The 22248-nt window shown below is 45.3% G+C and overlaps 1 long non-coding RNA gene across 2 annotated transcripts in view; it reads right to left on the minus strand.

Annotated features, from left to right (window-relative positions):
• The window catches only part of LOC142495243 (uncharacterized), a 242228-nt gene extending 220019 nt beyond the window's left edge, over window positions 1–22209 (minus strand). Inside the window, exons 1-2 of one of the 2 annotated variants that reach the window (XR_012801703.1) lie at window positions 21743–22209; window positions 13630–13716 (exon numbers count right to left, since the gene is read on the minus strand). This is a non-coding gene — a long non-coding RNA (uncharacterized LOC142495243). The remainder of the gene's footprint in view (window positions 1–13629; window positions 13717–21742) is intronic. The other variant, XR_012801702.1, reaches the window with a different exon arrangement.
• Window positions 22210–22248: the final 39 nt, after the last annotated feature.

The following is a 22248-nucleotide window of genomic DNA, read 5'->3' on the forward strand; positions in this document are numbered from 1 at the left end:
GGGATGCCGGGGGGGCGAGAATGCCGGTGTGCTGGGGGGCAGGGGATACCGGTGTGCACTGGGGATACCAGGGTGCTGATGTGGGGGTGCTGTTGGTGCTGATGTGGGGGTGCTGTTGGTGCTGGTATGCGGGATCTGGGGATTCAGTGGTCGTTACATCTCCAGGATGCGGTCTCCCTTGCGGATCCCAGCCCGGTCGGCAGCTCCGCCGGGCAGCACGGCGCTCACATGCTGCAGTGGTGCGTACAGCTCCCCGTTAATGCTCCGCAGCTGGCCGCCCACGCTGACCTGGCCCCTCTCGTTAAACCCGTACCCGGACTTAACGATGCGGACTACCCGCGGGCCCTTCCCCAGGCCTGCCAGGACGAACCCCTGGCCCCCACCGCCCCCGTTCCGCTGACTGGAGTGAATTTCTTCCCCGTCCTCATCTGCCATCTTTACCACAGGAGGGGCAGCCAGGCAGGACGGGTCACGGGACCGACGCGTCACCCGCCGCAAGGAAAGCTGGGGGATGTAGTCCGGCGGCGGCTGTCAGTCAGTGTGTGCGGTTCCAGGGGGGAGGCAGCCAATCAGAGACAGGTAATCAAAGGCAGGTAAACAGACACAATCAGTGTCAGCCAATCAGACACGCAATGTGAGGCAGCCAGCCAGAGACACACAATCTGAGGCAGCATTAACCTTTGATGTACCTGTGTTAAGTATGTGTATACCCCCACCGGCCACACCAGGGGACAGTCAGTGGCACCGCGGCCGCCACTCCCCTCCCCACTTGCGCCAGGTCCCGTAGCACGCGGGCAAGGCTTTGGTCCCGCTGCATCCGGCGGCGCGCGTGACACCGTGCGCATTACTCACCAGCAGGGGTATTCTCCCCTCGCTGCACGGCTCACTACGCGCTGTGACGCGTCAGCCGCCAGGAGATGCAAGAGAATTGCGATCCCGAGCGGTGACGCGTCACGTGGTGCGCTGGTGAGCCTATCAGTGGCGGGGGCGGGCCCTGGAGCTGTCACAGCTTTCCCTACCTCCAAAAGGTAGGGGGGGGGAGTGTGTATGTGTGTATGCATATATGTGTGTGTGTATATGTGTGTGTATGTATGAATATATATGAATATATATATATATATATATATATACTGCACCGACACACTTTATTCGAGCAAATACCCGGTATGTACCTGGCAGATACCTGGAATGCGCCGCTCCTCACCTCTGACAAGCCCCGTTGCATTTGCCTTCCCAGCCTGGGTTCATGCCTGGCTGATGGGCGGCTGATCTGTTAAATGATAATGATTAGGGTTTAATAGGCTGCAATGCTTCGCGTGTCTACCAGATGGCATAAATTCATGAATTGTAATGCAGTATATATATATATACTGTGCAGTATTGCAGCCAGCGGGAATAAAATGCTTCAATCCCTGCCGGAAAATAACTCAATGCACTCGGGCAGAGAACAGTCACAAACCTCAATACACCCGGGTATACCCGAATTCGTGGGACTAGCCGAGCTCGAATAAAGTGTGTCGCCAGTGTATATATATATATATATATATATATACTGTATGTGTTACAACAAGACAAACTGCCTGCAACAGACTAAGCAAATAATGAGTACTTAAATTAGTAATATAATAACCACTAACGGTGCTAGGGACTAGAAGTAATATAACAATGAAAAGAAAAAGAAAAGCGTCCCAACTCAGCACTCAAGTATACTCAGAACAAATATCAAAGAAAATTATGATTTATGCTCAGGGAGCGCCAAAACAGGACAGTCAGGCAGGGGGTACCCCAGGAAACAGATGAACTACCCAGACATATGTTTCGCCGGTACCCCCTGCCTGACTGTCCTGTTTTGGCGCTCCCTGAGACCTGCTGTATTCGTGGCTCCGTGGCTTTACTGTGCTGCTGAAATGCAGAGGACTGCTGTGTGTTGTGCTGCTTGCCGCTTGCTGCTGTGCTGGTTCTCCCACTTGTCTGCCAGTCCTGGTGTTCGTGAGTTCAGGGGAGGAGGTTTACCTCTTATTTTCCAGCGTCCTCATACTTACAAGTAGATATTTCTTTACTGCTGGGGGATATATCGCTGAGCCTCTGGACTTGTTAGGAAATCTGGGATCCGGATTGAATGTATGCTGCACACTGGAAGTATTGTGCTGACAATGATGGAATATACTGGGACTTACCGCACTGTGTTTTATAGGGATTATTATTCTATATAAATATATAGGAGAAGACGCCTCACAAGGAGGAAACACGCGATGCACCGCCCGTCACGGGCACGGCATCCACAGCTGGTCAAGGGTGAGTCTCATAACATTTTATTATAGTGCTCTTGGGGAGCCATATCATTGCTAGAGACTCTGGCGCCCTGTCAGCTTTGCCCTATGCCTACAATTTATACTTGGAAGAGATATTTCTCCAGCAACTTTTACACATTTCTGAGCACCTATATTGGTGCATCTCTGCACCTGTGTTTTCCTTATATAAATATATATATATATATATTTTTTTTCACCTTATCCCTAATACACCGGCCGGTGTGAGCTGAAGCATAAAAGATGCAAGACATCCCTTGATAATATATCACATAAGACAGCAATAAGAAAAACCATACACTGTGAGTGAGCAGCAGCCCTAGGTGGGAAATGGGGGGGTTAAAGTTTGAAATGGTAGCACTCTTATATAGAATAATCTCTATAAAACACAGTGTGTTAAGTCCCAGTATATATATATATATATATATATATATATATATATATATATATATATATATATATATTTTTTTTTTTTTTTCACCTGGTCCAACTAATGAGGTTTAACAATGGTTCTTTATTTCTGTATAGTATACATGTATTTTTCATTAGGATCAATATATGGTCTTGTATACTTACACAGGAATTATAGTTGACAGTCAGGACAGGTTTTTGGGATTTCATTACCTCAGGAATTTAAAATTTATGTTGGATATATTTTTTCTGATATTGCTTGAATAAAATGTTGTACTTTTTTGGACATACTAGAGTGCTGTTTTAAGGGTCCTGTTTGTTGCTTGTTGTGATAGATATATATATATATATATATATATCATCCATAAGGTTATGTAATATAAATTATTACAAACTGTATGGTAGAAAAGAAATGAACCCCTTTGATGACTGTGGTTACCAAGGTATATAACCACAAGCACCGATGGGGATAATATCAAAGTCAAACTATACTACCAAGTCTCCGTGGCTCTCTCAGAGGCTAGTACAAACAAAGGCAAACAAGGGGTTAAACACTACCTCCCTCCTGGGGGGCTTAACCATCGCATCAAAGGCAACTACTCCCAACACCCACCTTTTCTACCAAGATTCTACCAACAACCCCCCCCTCCCCAGTACAGAAATGTCCAATAGCCCTATTTGTCAAATGTCGCTAATAGGGCTTTTGGCCACTAGAAGTACAAAAAATAAATAAAACATACAAAAAACATAAATTGCAATACAATATATTGACAGGATTTAACAATGCATTGTCAATATTACTCCAGATCATCACTGTGGCTTCCTAGTCCCTCTCAATGGGAGTCTCATAGCCACATAGGAACTCAATGGCAACATATATAATAATCTTTGACATGTACTCCATTCCTGGTCTTCATTTCTCCATTCCTGAGGCCCTCCTCATCTTCAGGCCTGGAGCCCCCTGGAACCAATCAAAAAAAAAGACTTGATGTCCAACCATAAAAAAAAACTAAAAAATGTATCTAATGTCCAATGGCCAATACAAAAAAAATCCAAATGCCCAATAAGCAAAAATAAATAAAAATCAATCCAAAGGCCAAGTAGACCCACAAAAAAAAAATCAAATCAGGCTCCTTGGCCTATTTGTAATCCATCCCCATCCACTACTTGACATGAAGCCCTGGATCCTGTTGATTGAGGATTCAAATTCTTTAAGTATTGTGTTATTTTCTTCTTTCAAATCTTATTTGACAGAGCACAGCAGCAGGTGCAAAACGCGTTAGGGTGTTTCTCTTCCCCTGTCTATAAAGTTTTGTTTTGCAATTGGCATTGGCAGTCCAGGTCTGATTCTTTGTGCTGTGCACCGCCATTCTATTTTCCCTTGTTCCTTCACATGCGACTGGAGCACGCCCTTGATCCACCCTGTGCCGGCAACTGAGTACTCTATATTCATTTTTCATTATTATTGGCAAAATTGTTAATTTCTGCCTCATCGTACCATTGAAGGAGGGAGCCGTGTGTGGATCCTCACGAGGATCAGGACTTTTATTTCTAGTGGGACTTTCAATTGACTGGAGGTAGGGGGAATCATTACCCTCATATCCCCAGCGCAACTTTTCCGTGTCCTGTTTAATGTTCAATAAGCATTGCCAACAAAGTCTCAATCATCAATTCAGTGTACAGTATATATACTCACTCAGAAGGAATTTTTCTTAAATCCCAGATATTTGGATGTCTTACGTTAATACATAAACCAACACAGCCACTTATCAAACAGTCACTGTTATTTTCATTTGCATGTGATGAGTCTAGATCAGTGGTTCCCAAACTTTTTCGGTTCAAGGCTCCCCAAGGCAATCAGGATTTTTACGCGGCGCCCAAAGTAAAAACAAAGGTGTATATACATACCTAACAGTTGCAGTGCGCAGTTGGTGTCTCTCTCAGACACTCTCACACACTCTCACTCTCTCACACACTCTCACTCTCTCCTCTCTCAGACCTTACTCTCTCTCAGATCTCACACTCTCTCAGACCTCACACTCTCTCAGACCTCACACTCTCTCAGACCTCACTCTCTCAGACCTCACACTCTCTCAGACCTCACACTCTCTCAGACCACACACTCTCTCAGACCTCACACTCTCTCAAACCTCAGACCTCACACTCTCTCAAACCTCAGACCTCACACTCTCTCAGACCTCACACTCTCTGACCTCAGACCTCACACTCTCTCAGACCTCACACTTTCTCAGACCTCTGACCTCACACTCTCTCAGACCTCTGACCTCACTCTCTCTCTCTGACCTCACTCTCTCTCTCTCTGACCTCACTCTCTCTCTCTCTGACCTCACTCTCTCTCTCTGACCTCACTCTCTCTCTCTGACCTCACTCTCTCTCTCTGACCTCACTCTCTCCCTCTGACCTCACTCTCTCCCTCTGACCTCACTCTCTCCCTCTGACCTCACTCTCTCTCTCTCTGACCTCACTCTCTCTCTCTGACCTCACACTCACTCTTTCAGATACACACACACACACACTCTCACAGACAGACACTCTTACTTTCTAAGACAGACACTCTTACTTTCTCAGACAGACACTCTTACTTTCTCAGACAGACACTCTTACTTTCTCAGACAGACACTTTTACTTTCTCAGACAGACACTCACTCACTCTCTGACACACTCTCTCTCTGACACACACTCTTTCAGACACACACTCTCTCTCTCACTCTCTCTGACACACACTCTCTCTCTCACTCTCTCAGACACACACTCTCTCACACTCTCTCAGACACACTCTCTCTCACTCTCTCAGACACTCTCTCACTCTCTCAGACACATTCTCTCTCTCTCACTCTCTCAGACACTCTCTCTCACTATCTCAGACACACTCTCTCTCACTCTCTCAGACACACACACACAAATAAATACACACACGCACACACACACACAAATAAATACACACACACACAAATAAATACACACACAAATAAATACACACACACACACACACAAATAAATACACACACACACACAAATAAATACACACACAAATACACACACACACAAATAAATACACACACACACACACAAATAAATACACACACACACACACAAATAAATACACACACACACACACAAATAAATACACACACACACAAATAAATACACACACACACAAATAAATACACACACACAAATAAATACACACACACAAATAAATACACACACACACAAATAAATACACACACACACACAAATAAATACACACACACACACACAAATAAATACACACACACACACAAATAAATAAATACACACACAAATAAATACACACACACACACAAATAAATACACACACACACACACACACACACAAAGAAATACACACACACACACAAAGAAATACACACACACACACAAATAAATACACACGCACACACACACACACACACACACAAATAAATAAATACACACACACACACACACAACTACACACACACACACACACACACACACACAAATAAATACACACACACAAATAAATACACATACACACAAATAAATACACACACACTAATAAATACACACACACACAAATAAATACCCCCACACACACACACACACAAATAAATACCCACACACACAAATAAATACACACACACACACAAATAAATACACACACACACACACACACACACACACACACACACACACACACACAAATAAACACACACACACACACACACACAAATAAACACACACAAATACACACACACACACACAAATAAATACACACACATACACAAATAAATACACACACAGACACACACACACACATAAATACACACACACACACAAATAAATACACAAACACACACACAAATAAATACACACACACACACACACACAAATAAATACACACACACACAAATAAATACACACACACACACAAATAAATACACACACACACACACACACAAATAAATACACACACACACACACACAAATAAATACACACACACACACACAAATAAATACACACACACACAAATAAATAAATATACACACACACACACACACAAATAAACACACACACACACACACACACAAATAAATACACACACACACACACACAAATAAATACACACACACACACAAATAAATACACACACACAAATAAATACACACACACACACACACACACAAATAAATACACACACACACACACACACACACACACACAAATACACACACCCACACACAAATAAATACACACACACACACAAATAAATACACACACACACACACACACACAGATACACACACACACACACACACACAGATACACACATTGGAGAGCAGTGGAGAGCAGTGGAGAGCAGAGGCAGCGACGGATGTGAGTGACTGGGGGAGAGGGGGGGGAGGAAAGGCATGCGATCCGTGCAGGCAGCTCCCTGCACACAGTCACTGGACAGGCAAATGTACACCTCTCTCTCCCTCCCCTCCCCCCCACCTTCTCCTATCACCCCCCTACCTTCTCTTATCACCAGGAGCAGAAGGGGACAGGACACCGCGCAGCCACAGGAGCCGGGAGCAGGAAGGCAGACACACACACTCACCGTGTGCTCTGCACAAAGCGGAAGCCCCGTCCCCGGCTTCCTCTGACCTGCAGCCAATCCCCTGCGGCCCGGCCGGCATGAAGCAGTGATGGTGGGGAGGGGTAATCGGAGTGATGGTGGGGAGGCTAATCGCGGCGCCCCTCTAGGCAAGCCACGGCGCACCAGGGCGCCGCGGCGCACAGATTGGGAACCACTGGTCTAGATGTATTGTTGTGGAGTTTTTCTTTAATCTACAGCTCCCTGATATGGCCTCCTCCAAGACTTTTGGTCATCTGCAAGGGCCCTGGGCTGTTCAAGTGCCTAGTCCCAACACACAAGATATGCCATAGGGACATACTGATGCAGCGGCCGTTATTCGAACACTTCCCGTGTCATGTACATCGGAATCCCGATTTGAAACCGCGGGATGAATTCCAGCCTTCCCGCACTAAGATGCGAGCGTGGCGAGTGCAGAAAAACAAATTTTATTGTTCTGGCTTTTAAAAACATGAAATTGACACAGTAGCACAGTAGCACAGTACTGTACACATTACAATTCATCCATTGTATTGCAAACAAAGAAACAGAATCCATGAAATTCAAATAAAACATCCGCGATGCCTGGGGCGATTAGCCGCGTTTCTTGCTGCGTGGGGAACAGCAGAGAACTCAAAATCGGTGCCGAGATGTGTTCGAATAACGGCCGCTGCATCAGTATGGTACAGCAATCAATCACATAAATTGCTTAAATTGCTTTACCATGCGATTCCCTTAATTTCTGTTGACATCTCCAATTTTGACAATCAAGCTCCTCCTGGTTGTGGTGATGTTTTTTGGTGGTGTTGGTGAAGTGGCGGGGTAGTTGCAATGGGAGGGTGGTAAGACTCCCCAGTATGTTGGCGGTAGAGGTTAACCCCTTGTTTGCCTTAGCAGTTAGTAAAGCATTGCCATGCTATGTCTTACTAGCCACTTATAACCAAGGGGGAAGGTAGGGTTGTTTAAGTTAAATATTAACCTTATAGTAGCCCTTACATGAAACCCATGACAAGCTAACCACATGGGCTAATGAGGGGCTAATATCACGTCAAAAGTGTAATTTGTTATTATTTTTATCACCTATTCCATGTCGACTTAGCTTACTTTGCCTATGTATATAATGGCCATTAAATTCAGTGGCAAGTTAGGGCACCTGGGGTAGGTGATAAAAAATTGCTGTAGATTGCCAGGTCCGATAAATATCCGGACTTGCTGACTGACATCAAAATGAGTGCATTTACAGTATTTATCCATTATCGTGCCGGTGCTGATATTTCTTTGGGCCCCGGCAAAAAATTCATTTTAGCGGTACCAAGTTGATGACTTGCACCTTAAAAATCATGTTTTTATTCTGTGTAATAATGCATTTTGGGATGTTTGATCACTCTAGGACATTGGATCGCATTAATTCATTGAGGCTGCATTTTATGTTGTGAATATATAATTGAATAGTTCTACTGTATGCAATTCTTATATTGTACCTCTAATCAGGATCTGTATTGTATGTTCAGACTAATCAAACCATTACAAAATCATCATGTCAGCAAATGTTATATTTTTAGAATTTTCAGTGAACATACAGCATGTGCTTGTTTAAAACTCCGTAGCTCTGTAGTCATCCTATAGTGCAGGGGTACTCAACTGCCGTCCCATATCGCCCTCCACCCCCCAAACTCCCACCCAACAGGTTAGGTTTTAAGGATCCCTCTGCTTCAGCACAGGTGGCTCAATCAGCAGCTCAGTCTTTGACTGAGCCACTGATTGCACCACCTGTGCTGAAGCTGGGATATTTTTAAAACCTGACCTGTTGTGGGGGGAGGGCTTGAGGACTGGAGTTGAGCACCCCTGCATATAGCATACACTTAAAATAAAGCTGAGGTTTTAAAAGCTCTGTACAGTATAATATTATTTATGAAGAACTCTTATGTTTGTCCTTTGAAAGGTATCACAATCTACAACAAATCGACAGTCTGCTCATTTGTTTTTTTGTTCACATAAAAATGAACAACTACATTCGAACGTGACTAAACTGAAGCTAAGCGCAGTGATGCTATTTTGTGTAGGTCATGTTATCATAAATTAATTATAAAAACTTTTTGGATTAATAAACTATTTGTATTATTTAATTATATGATAGTGATAAATAATAATTAAGTTGTCTACATCGTAGGTGTAGGTAGTGCAGACATCTAGACCTGGTTACATTTTTTGTCTCTTGCAACCAATAGTTTTAAATTGACAGGTACAGAACCTGCGTCAGGGTAACTGGAGGAAACTTAGTAATACTTCAAATGTATGATAACTGGTTTGCTTTTATAAAATGATCAAAGGAATTACCTAGATCAACCTGTGTTTCATGGAACCCTGTGGTGTTGCAGGAACCAGGGATTCCCCCGAGACAAATTTTGGTAATGTCTGACATATTCTTCAAACCCCAATATTTATATTTTGCCTTTTTCATTCAAAAATGTTATTAAATCTTTATACAGGTAGTCCTCGCTATCCAACGTTTCACTTTACAATGAATGGTATATCCAATGCTTTACAATGCAACCCTATGGGCCATTTTTCGACGCCTGAGTGCTTTATCCAACGCTTACCGCCACTTATTAACATGGGACTCACCTTACAATGGTTTCACTAGACACATAAATCCAAAGGGGGGGTTTTAAAGCCCCCAGTGGAGTAAGAAACCCAGGGCTGCACTCACGAGAAAAAGTGGGAGGGACCAAAAAGTCCCGGGCCAATAGCCCTGTGTTACGCAACGCAAAACAAAAAAGGTTTATTTAAATATATATATACAAGGAAAGGTACATCAGGGGGTGTGGGGTAAGCGGGGAAAGAGAAGTGTGTTAAAATAAGAGGAAAATAGGTGACCAGGGAAAAGTAAGCTCCCAATATCAGGTATACTAAAGGTATGTATGGGTAACCAGTATATATGATACTCAGGGTACTAGCTGACTTGAGATTTATGTGGCCAAGGCGGGCAGAGTGTATATATTTGTAGCAGTTAGCATTCAGCTGAGGTACATATATGCAGAGCTAACACCAAAGGTGTATGTCTTAGCTGTTAATGTCCTAAACTGACATGAGATAGGGACATCTAGTAGATGCCCATACATCTGCGCTAAAACGGGTGCATATAAATGTACAGATAATCCCCCACAGTGGGGCACCGCAGACATAAACACCCTCCTGCAAGAATGTCTTTAAATATATATATACAAGGAAAGGTACATCAGGGGGTGTGGGGTAAGCGGGGAAAGAGAAGTGTGTTAAAATAAGAGGAGGATAGGTGACCAGGGAAATGGTTTCACTATCCAACGCTACTTCCAGAACGGATTCCGTTGGATAACTGAGGACTGTCTGTACTATAATATACAGATGTTGCCATCTTTACTGTCCCCAGAGTCGTAGGATGAAAAGCAAAACCCTGCAGCTAAAGGGACAGTAAAATCTGCAGTTGCTTGCTGGGGGGTCGGGGAGGGGTCGATTCTTCCGAATCGGATATCCCATAGAGATTTCCTGCTGCTGGATATGCCGCCATATGTATTCGCAGCTTCTCCTGGCAGCAGAAACATTAAGTCTGGCTATATCTCTAATATTATAGTTTATTTTAAAAATATATAAGTATAAAAAGAAAAAAACTGCAATGCACCACCACAGCAAACAAGGAAGAGGGCAACTCCAAAAAAAAAAAAAAGATTATTTGGCCAATAAGAGGAAGACCAACATGTTTGGCGCAAGCTGCGCTTTATCAAGGTCCCTTCTGAGTTAGCCTCAATAGGGACATTTAAATACCCCTCATTCCTGGGAAAAAGACGGGGATGTTGGGTAAACAAACATAATAAAAAACATTCAAAACAACTTTATTAACACAGACATTGAATAAAAAAAGCCAAGATCTGCTACAATGTTCCTAACAGCCCTTTACTCAATGATTTGCAATATAATGGCTACATTATACTGTCGCTGTACGTTCTCCCTACCTAACAATTAGACTGTAAGCTCCTCGGGGCAGGGACTCCTCTTCCTTAGTGTTACTTTTATGTCTGAAGCACTTATTCCCATGACCTGTTATTTATATTATCTGTTAATTATTTGATTACCACGTGTATTACTGCTGTGAAGCTCTATGTACATTAATGGCGCTATATAAATAAAGACATACAATACAATACAATACATTGCAGCAAGATCAGGCATAAGAAAAAAAACTTTATAAAATATGAAAATTTAAAAAAGGCGTAACTATATATAGAAATGGAGATGCAACTCAAGGTGTATGATAAAGTCCTGCGGGACGAAACGCGTTGGTGCGGCTGTTATATACACCCATTTGTGAGTTCATTCAATAAATACCCTCTATTTTATTTTTGAGTTTGCCCAATATTTTTTCCAAGTACCCTTCCAGTTGCAGTGCATCCTTTGCTTCCCTTCATCTCCATTGCTTCAAGACTTCAGGATTGCACACCGAGGAACCATCATCCGGCTTTGGCGCTCCAGATTCCAGTATACCCCCAGGGCAGGTAATGGCACTAGCCCTTATCTTATTACCTGATACCCCTATGGGGATGTTTATGCTCTAAGTGTGGGATGTGCAATATTGACCATCTTTGCCGTAGTCAGGCAGACTGACCGCTAGGTCTTTATTTTTGCCCCCTCTTATATGATGATGCTATATATATATGAGCCTATGGATTAAATACGGTGTTCCTATTTTTGGATTATCTTTCTCAACTATCAAGATGTATGTGTGCACACACGGGTATTGAGCGTCGCTCTACCTACTCTCTTCCTGTAACTATATAGAACAATTGCCTTTACACACAGAACTCCACCAGTTAGTGCATATGGAGGTTGATGTGGAGTTAAATAGCCAGATATAAATTCTTCTTATATACAGTACAGGCATACCCCGCATTAATGTACTTATCGATTCAAATACTGTTCTGCAATCGTCATATACGTGCATAAGTGATGTAAATAACGCATTTGTAACAGGCTCTATAGTCTCCACGCTTGCGCACAGCTTCGGTATAGATAGGTAGGTGGTTTTGCTATTCATGACGTGCTGACAGGCGCATACGTGAGCTGCCGTTTGCCTATTGGGCGATATGTCCTTACTCACGAGTGTACTTAAAGTGAGTGTCCTTAAACCGGGGTATGCCTGTATATCATCCTTACAATATCAACCACACATGGACCAAATATAAAGGAGACACACAAAAAACATTACAGTATATTTACTTGTATTAAAGTATATTTTCTATAACAAGCAAACATATTGCATGTGTGTAAAGCCTCTCTAAACAGAAAAGAAAAAAAGAGAAAAAAGGAGGGCGAGGGGAAGGGGGAAGAAAATAGAAAGATGAAAACAAGGGATAGAAAATAATATATTAAATTCAAAATGCTTATAAAGCGAGTCCCTGGTTCAGTCAAATTTGGGGAATTTATTGGAATAAGAATGCTGGGCGTCATTTATTTCATATTCCTGGATGTTGCTAGCTTTGAGTCAGAGTAAGGCCACGTAGACGCCATCTTATTAAATACCAATTGTTATTGGATCCCCTCAAACTGATAACCTGCTATATATTTTGCTGTATTGCTGACATATTATACCTTATTGGACAGAATCAGTTTTTTTCTCTTATAAATACAGCTGAACCTAGTTATAACGCTGTGCTCGGGGTCCACACGAGACCGTGTTATAACCGGGATTGCGAAGAAAAAAAATGGCCGCAGCAATCAGGGGTTCCCTGTCCGCCGGAGGGAGAGTGTGTGTCTGTCTGTCTCTGTGTGTGTGTGTCTGTCTCCATGTGTATGTGTCTCTGTGTGTGTGTGTGTGTCTGTCTCTGTGTGTGTGTCTGTCTCTGTGTGTGTGTGTCTGTCTGTCTCCATGTGTGTGTGTGTGTCTGTCTCCATGTGTGTGTGTCTCTGTGTGTGTCTGTCTCTGTGTGTGTGTCCATCTCCGTGTGTGTGTGTGTCTGTCTCCGTGTGTGTGTGTGTCTGTCTCCGTGTGTGTGAGGGCGGCGTAACTTAGCGGGAGCTCGAGCAGGGATGCGGCTGGAGGGAGGCATGAGGCAGCGAGCAGGGGACCGACCGGCGGGGGCAGTCAGCAGGGGACCAGAGGAGGCATCGAGCAGGGGACCGACCGGCGGGGGCAGTGAGCAGGGGACCGGTGGGGAGAGAGGGAAAGAGGGAGAGAGAGAGAGCTATTTTATGTACCATACACGTGTGAAGGATTTCACAGGTCCAAATAGAATACTTACATGATGAATAGCTGTTGCAGGCCGGAAACGTCGTATTTTTGAAAAAAAAATTTTTATCGTATTGCCAGCTTCTTTCGGATGGAAATCCTAGTAAAGGAAACAGAAAATAAGGGGAACGTCCTGCAACTAAACACAACATAACATAACACGACAGAACAGAGTAAATATGAAGAGCCTAGTCTAAATCAAATACAAATACGATATTCAAAAGAAAGTACGGGAGTCACAAGCAAGCTATGAAACAAGGATTTCAGTTAAATGGTCGAGATATTAGATCAAGACCAGGTATAAGTTCGAAAAAAAAAGAAAAATTGGTATCGCAAATATGTATTGAACTATGTAACATTATAAGATGACCTGTGTACATGTAAATACAATATGCTACAATGAAATGTATCTGTAAACACCCTAATAAAAAGATATTTAAAAAAGAAGTGATCGTTCTGAACTAATGCTGCAAAGACCGTGAGTTTGGCAAATTGAGTGTGTTATACCCTCATTTTTCTATAGTGGCCACACTAAGGGGTAGATCCACATAAGGTCGCTATTTTAGTGCAAATAAAGTAACGATCCCGGATTAAGTAAAGGACCTTAATTTCCTCCTTATTAATGGGTATCCTGAAAGCTAATGATATGCAAATGTAAGGTCCTTAACAAAACGGCAAATGTAACATTACCGGGATAGATGAGGATTACGTAGTCTTAAAAAATACACTGCACATACGCATTGGGAAAGAAGGCTCTTAGAGAAGGTTAATTGGTGACGCGTGGAGAATGTTGCCGTTTTAAATAGCAAAGGCAAAGGCAAAAATAAGGAAAGACTGCTACAAAATATGCACTTTGACCCCAAGTTTTATGCAACTAGTATGGATTGACAAGGATGATATTGCCTGAAGACAGCAGTAGCACTTTAGCACACTGAGGTGATCAGATGTGCTGCAGTGTGGTTGAGTGTTTTAACGTTATTATTGTTTAATGTTTGTGTCGTGTAAGTGGGAGATACCTATACTGCCGCCATTAGCACCACATTCTATATTTTGGTTTAAGTGTATAGCCATGTACCCTCTTGGCTGCTAATCTGCCCTACCTAAAACATAAGCCCTGGTACCAGAGCAGGCAGTGTTAAGGTTAAATATATGCCCTTGCTGTGAAAGGGGGGGGGGCGGTGGGCCTAAGGCCTGTGTGCTGCCCTATCAGGGGCTCCGACATAGGATCCTCCCCCTGGGTACAAAAAGGACTGCAGATCCAAATGTAGTAATTGTTGGAAGTGTGGAGCCAGGGCCACCATCCTTCCCCTCCCTCAGGGGAGTGGGATACTACTCCTTACTCCACCATGGAGTAAGGGAGCAAAGGATAGACCTTTGGGGCCTCAAGCCCGGGGGTTGATTCCAGGGACCAGAGAGAGAGAAAAGAGTGTACATGTTGGTATGCTGTATGAAGAATAAAGAACCATTGTTTGTTTTATACTCCTGCCTGAGACTGCAGTTTATCAGGGGGAGTGCAAGAGGGTTTTCCTGCAGGAACTGCACCCGGCTCTGCTGGGGACTGCTGGAAATTTATGTATAAAATGTTTTACCAAGAAGTAATACATTGAGTGGGGAAATGGAGGTGCTGCACCCGTGAAGAACTGGGAAGATCCCTAAAGACTGTCCTGTCTTCCTCACTAACATCGGCGGACACTCAGTATCCTGTAAGCCTAGCAGGTGAGCAGCAAAACAACACCAGGTAACAGTGAAATCTCCCAGAGGGTGGGGGCGACACCTGTTACAAGTGTTTAATAAAATTACGGGTTTAATCACTCATACCCTGATACACTGGTGTGCTGTGACTACCCTTGTGGTTAACTTATCAACTACACTGCTGCACATCTGATCACCTACTGTAAGGCTGAGTCCATGCTGCCGCTGAGAGCGCTCATGCTTGAGAGCGGTGACGTCACCAACTCTCCAAGCATGAGCGCAAGGTGTCCTGCATAATTTTGCAAGCGCGAGGGGGGGCATGGATCGGGGCTATTTCTATGTGTAATGTGTGTGTTTGTCTGTGTGTGCGGCTGTGTTCTGTGTGCATTGAAGGCTGCTGAGCGTGCTTCAAAGTCAATTTTGTTTGTCTCCCCAAGCGCCAAGCTTGGGAGAGCGTACGTGAATGCTCACGAGCGGCCGCGTTTATAGTCCCGGCGACAGCGCGTCAAAACAAATGTATTGAATCCGTTGCGTGTACTTCTAGTATGAGCGATGCGGCAGCGCGGTCGCTGGAAGTCACTTCAATTTGATTTTTTCAGCGACCACAGCATGACGTCAACGTCGCTGGGACTATAAGCGCGGCCTAAGGCTGTGATTATAGTCCGTGCGATGGCGCGCGAGCTACAAGAACCAATAGCAAAATACCTATGAGGCCGCCACTAGTGCGCACGCAAGCGACGGCCGCGCCACGGTGAACCAGCTTTGTGACATCATAGCCACCCCTCCCTATCACTTGAATCACTATGTGCAGAAATCGCTTGAGCGACGTTCGCGCGCGCGCTCAAGCGCACTATAATCTCAGCCTCCGTGTGCTTATAGTGCTACTGCGGTCTTCAGGCAGTATTGTCCTTTTCAATCCATACTAGTTGCAAAAAACTTGGGGTCTGAGTGCATATTTTGTAGAAGTCTTTCCTTCGCTATAACTATTTGCTTCTCTGTGCACCATACTCACAATGATCAATTACTTCATTATCTTAGAGCTGTAACAGGAGTACACCCCCCCCCCCCCTTTTCCACAGTTTTAAATAAAACCACTTGCATAACAGCAAACCTTAGCCATTTCCGACGGTCAAATAGTAGAGATAGCTGCTCAAGCATCTATCTCCACTGCTCGAGCTACTCCTGCTTCTGCTGTAGGCAGAATAAGGAGTGCAATGTAATGAGGAGGAGCTAGAGATCCTCATAGAAGGGGTGTTTGCTGACCATCCCAAATTAAAAAAAAAAAACTTAATAAAAAAAACTAGCACTCCTGAGAAGCAGCGAATTTGGAGGTGTATCCTTGAATGGATTAATGCTCTGGGCAATACGGTCTGCACCATAGATATGCTTAAAAAGCAATGGGTGGACAGCAAGGCCAAAGTGAGAAAAAAAAATTGCTGGCCATGCCCCACATGTGCCTCTGTACCTGACACAGATATATTTTGAAACCTTATAACTGATTGGCTGGCTTTGCCAAAAGGTTCAAAACAAATATATATCAAAAACCAGTATGTAGACAAAATGTGGTGAGCTCAGGAACCATTACATATGTAACAAAACACAACAGAAATACATAGTGCATTACTGTGTGAAAAATTCAAATAAGTGATTATGACACCTAATGAGTGCACACTCACACTTTCACAGGATAAAATAAGCGATGTGCCCTTCCAGGGTTGCCTCTGGATAATGGTGGGATACATGATAGTAGTATAAGTTCGGATCACGTGTCAGCTCGAAGATGAGCGTGTATGTGACAAGGTATGCACACAAGAAGAAAAGGCAGACTAAGTGTAGGGAATTCCTGAGGAAGCAAAAACTTTGCGAAACACGTAGAGTTGTTTATCCCAACCCAGAAGGACCCGGTCAGTGACGTCACCAGCTGTGACGTCTCCCGAAGTGCCTGACAGCGCTGTCAAGGAACACGGAAGCAGGGAGCTCCCACTGGCTGCTGTGTGCGCACCTGTGACTGAAGTGAGCGACGTTCACCTGAAATCCGTGTGTCTGTAATCCAACTACCGGTATCCACGTGGGCGGACTTCGTACGACATATATTGTATGGGGGCTAGATGTGAGTGGCCATTTCTTATTTTGAATGTTTCCACTAAACTGATTTACTCCCTAAAAGAAAAAGCATGGGGGTATACCGAACAGAGCACCCCGCATAAGGCCCACTGGTAAGTGAACGCAGCTTCCTGCCCAGTGGCCACAGCGTGGGTGTACTCTGCTCGGATACTGGAGCGCACCAGCACCGGGAAGAAGGCCTGGCAGGAAAGGGATACCTCCCCAGCCAAATGCTGATTCCTGGACTTATAAATAGCCAGTTTGGCTAATGCTAGGAGCAGGTTGACGAGGAGGTCCCTGGCCCTAGTGTTCCGGGATACTGGGCGACCAAAAATAAAAATGTGTGGAGAGAAGTGCAACCAGAACTGCAGAAGTTCCCCTCAAGAATGCCAAGAGGCATGGCTGCAGTCTGGCGCAACTGAAATAAATGTGGAACACGGATTCCCTTGCGCCACAAAATGGTCATGTGGCTGGGGAGTCCGTGAAGTGGGCAAGGAACTCTCCCATGCTCAGTGCACCATGGAGGATTCTTCAGCTCAGGTCCCTGATGGGTCAGGGAACTAACTCTGAATGGAGTTCCCTCCACCGGGGTCTCTCGCCCTTGTTTGTTGGTAGTACCCGCCTCCAGATGGTATCGGTGCGGGCGACAAGGGCGAGGTGGTGCACTGTAGGCAGTCACCTACTCGGCCTGCCGCGGAACCAGGCCAAGGGTATGGTCCCCAGCCTGCTTAGGCTGAGGACAGGAGGAGCCTGAGTGGGGTTGGCGGGGTTTTGGGCCCACGTATACAGCTGGAGGCGGGGGGTCGGAAGGTGGACGTGGCAATAACCCCTCTAGGAAGGTGCACGAGTCGGGGGACATGGGGTCTTTGATCTCCTGGAGCAAATGGCGTGGAATTAGTGGAGTGGTGTAGCCCATGAAGCTGTGCTAGCTATCTCTGCTGCCCTAGCCGGTGCTCCGTCATTGGAGGAATTCTCACACACCTCCCTCCTGTGATTGGCTCACTGCCCTTTAAATACTAGGCTTTAGCACTGATTCAGTGCCGAGCATAAATCCTTATGGACGTTACATGTGTTCTGCCACAAGCCACCTAGCTTGTCTCGTGTGTTACTAATAATTTCGCTACGCTCTAGTTTCTAGTTCTCGTCTCTAGTCCTGGTTCCGGTGGCCTGCTGTTGCTCCTCTACGCAGAGGCCTGAGTTCTGCCTGCCTGGATTCTGCAACCTGCTGCACTCTCCCCTAACAGAGGTTACCGTTTGGATCCAGTGGCCTGCTGCTCTCTCCCTTCGCAGCGGCCAGCTTTGGACTTCTTTGCTGAAGCACTGGTTTACCAGTGCGAAAAAAACCTATAAAAAAGCGCAACAAATAATGTGATATAATCAAGCTGCAGCCTAAACACCCGCGGTTTTCCCCAAACCCGCAAATTAAGATAACCTAAACAAAACAGTGTTCGTGGCACAAAGTGATAAAACAGTTAATATGTGCAAATGATCCCAGTGTTGATTAGCACTGAAAAACACATAATACTCTAACTCCAAGTAGAGGATTCTCCATGTCAGCAGACTCTTTGAAGACCCTCATATGAAAAGAACACAAATGCAGAAAGTATAGTGCATTATCATTTACTGAAGATGACAGACAACACAGAGGGGAAATATAACACACTCACACTTTCCCCGCTGGTAAGTAAACAAGAAGTGACTTTGGGCGCACTTCAACCTTTCTCCTTAGATGACAGCTCCGAATACGACCGCTCCACTTCTCGGTCAGGAACAAACCGCGATTGCCTCCGCCAGCGTCTCTGATGAAGTCCAGTGGGACGAAACCGGTTGGGCTTTTTTGATGCTTTGAAGCCACCGTACCCAATTTCCTGAGAAGCCCTGATTGGAAGGAGACTGCTGAGACGACCGTGACGCGGCGGAGTGCCCCCCCTGCGGGTGAGAGATGCTGGCATCTTAAGTAAATGATAATGCACTATACTCTCTGCATTTGTGTTCTTTTCTCCATAGGAGGGTCTACAAAGAGTCTGCTGACCTGGAGAATCCTCTACTGGGAGTTAGAGTATTATGTGTTTTTCAGTGCTAATCAACACTGGGATCATTTGCACATATTAACTGTTTTATCACTTTGCGCCACGAACACTGTTTTGTTTAAGTTTACCAGTGCTGCCTGGCGGTGTGCCCACTCCGGTTAGCCTTCTCCTTGCTGAGATCGGTTCCATGGGTCGTGGTAGCCACTCGCGCAGAACCCGCTCCCGCCCTGCAGCTATTACGCTGAAGCGGGACCTACTTGAATTCCTGTTGCCGATACTCCGCTCGGATAACGTTGACCCTGATGTCTCCAATCCTGACCCTGGCTCATCCACTGACTATGCTGCCTTCTCCAGTCCCGACCCTGCTATGTCCCGACCCTGTTACGAATTGCGCAATCCGGATCCGACTACGTGGTCTCAGGTTGGTCATTATATAACCCCACCTCAGCCCTGCGGTCTGGTCCTGGTTTGCGGCGAGCACAACTGTGACAAGGGTTTCCTGGTAGTATGCCGGCAACACTGAGAGGTCTCTCCCAAACCCCTCAGGCTTGATGAGAAATAATTGCCGGTCATACCCCATATTGCGCAGCTGCCGAAGGAAGCTGGCACCAATGCGGAGAAGAAGTGCATACAGGTATCTCTGCAGGTATTGGAGGCGGAAGGTGTGCACCTGTCCGCCCTCTCCCACTGGGAGGCATGTAACACCCGCAGAGACCCAATGCTTTCCCATCCAGAGAAAGTCCAGCAACTTCCTCTTGATCTTGGTGATAAATTATGGGGTCGGACTCAGGGCGCTCAGCCGAAGCCACCAGCTGGTTGATCACCAGAGTCCTTCCCCTGAGGGAAAGCATTTTCCCGAGACCCTTCCACAATCCCAGACGAGCGAGGACACGTTCCTCTAACTCTGTCCAATTCTATGAAACCGGACGCTCTGCAGTGGACAGGTAGACTCCCAGATACAGAGGAGCTGTTGTGTCACAGATGTTATGTATGTGACACAGAACAGATACTGGCAGACTAACTGCAGTGAGAGCTGTTAAAATACTTTTGAACATTGGAGGATCTGAGCACACCTACCATACCCAGAAATGTTGCTCCCCCCTATACATTTGTTTTCACCCTTAATTTTTTTATCCCCTTTCTATTTTTTTATGTTGATCCTTAATCACTGCTCTAACCTTGGCGTTTATTCAGTTTGTATATGCCTTACAAGTCAATTACAGGAACATTTTTTGTATTTAAAAATGTTTTCACTGCTTTTAGTGTCCACATCACATTTTTGTAGTGTTTTGCTCTCTATTCAGTTGTGGAATTTTTTTTTTTTTTTCATTTTTCACCCACATCAATCTTTACTCCTGATATTTTCTAGATTGCATTTTTTGTTCTATACATCTTATGTATCAGAAGTTTGTAGAACTAGTGTCCAATATTCTCACAGTTTAGTTGTGAAAGTTCAAATGAAGGTTAAAAATGCAGGTTCTTTCACAAAGTCACCAAATATTTTTGCATTATGTCTAATAAAAATGTGCACTACCAAGCAACTAGTGCTTATAGGGCTGAAAACATACATTCAAGTCAATGGCAGCACAAATGCCCCCCATGGACCTTATTGAAAAAGAGCCAGGGTCCAATAATTGTTTGGTATTCGGTATAGGGATGTACCTGTTCGTTCATACAACATATAATACAAATTCTTATAATCTTTCCTTCATTTTGTATTATCACTCCGTGTATTGCAGGTCCCTCTGGCAACATATTGGTGAAGCTTCACTTTCGGTCCCCATCCTTGTTCTTATAAACAGAAGGGTTTCAAATGTTACAAGAAATCTGGTTTACCTGATCACTCATTTCAGAACAACGAATGGCAGCGTTAACATAACAACTCCCCCCCCCCCCCCCCCCCCTTTTAAGGTAAGATACGTGTCTCCATCATCAACAACGCAGACAGCCCAGCTCTCTGATTGGCTGTCGTCCGGGCAACCGGGATGTCACCGCGAGGAGCCTGGAGTTTAAATGCGCTGGAAGTTCTGCTTCTCAGCAGAGCGGCCTTGAGCCGGCACAGGGACAGACCATGTACAGCTCAGTACAGGCAGCTCGCAGCAATATCCAGGGACCGGGAGAAAAAAACACACCCCGCTGCCGCCACAGTGTTAATACAGCGGGCGCGTTTTGTGTCATTATTCAGCCTCGCCTGCTAATCCAATGTGCGAGATCCCGGGCGGCGCGGAGCTGGACCCCTCCCCTGAAGCTCTTGGAGATACCATGAGTGACGCGGGTAATGGCGGCCCCTGCGCGAAATACCTGTCTCCCGCCGGCTGGTGGTACCTCGACGAAGAGTATTCCCCGCAGCCTTTTCCCGCAGTCTCCGGCTTTTGGCGTAAAGGCGCCAGGAGGAGGAGGAAGAAGAGACCCGCCGCCCCGAGAACGCGGAGAAGGATGAGGAGGAAAAGGCGGAAAAAGCCACGTCACCAACGCGGCCGGCGCAAGGGGAGGGGGCTGGGTACGCTGGAGGAGTGGAACGCGCTGCTGCGGCCCGTCAACCTGTGTGGGTGGAGGGCAGCCGGCATGCGCGCGCCGCGGAACACCACACAGTTCCTAATGCACCAGGTGTATCAGGACATGAGGCTGAGCGGAAGAGGATCGCTGCACGCGCCACTGCAGACAGGAGCAGCCAGGCCTGCGAGAGTCCGCAAGGGCGGGGAATGACGTGGGTCGCGCGCCTGGGACTGTCCGCAATATTCACCTGCTACAAGAGGAAGGGTGCGCCACGTGACTGCATCCGCCGCCAAACCATAGCTCCCTGACGC

Source organism: Ascaphus truei, chromosome 5 (genome assembly GCF_040206685.1).
Source record: "Ascaphus truei isolate aAscTru1 chromosome 5, aAscTru1.hap1, whole genome shotgun sequence".
Taxonomy (NCBI): Eukaryota; Metazoa; Chordata; class Amphibia; order Anura; family Ascaphidae; genus Ascaphus; species Ascaphus truei.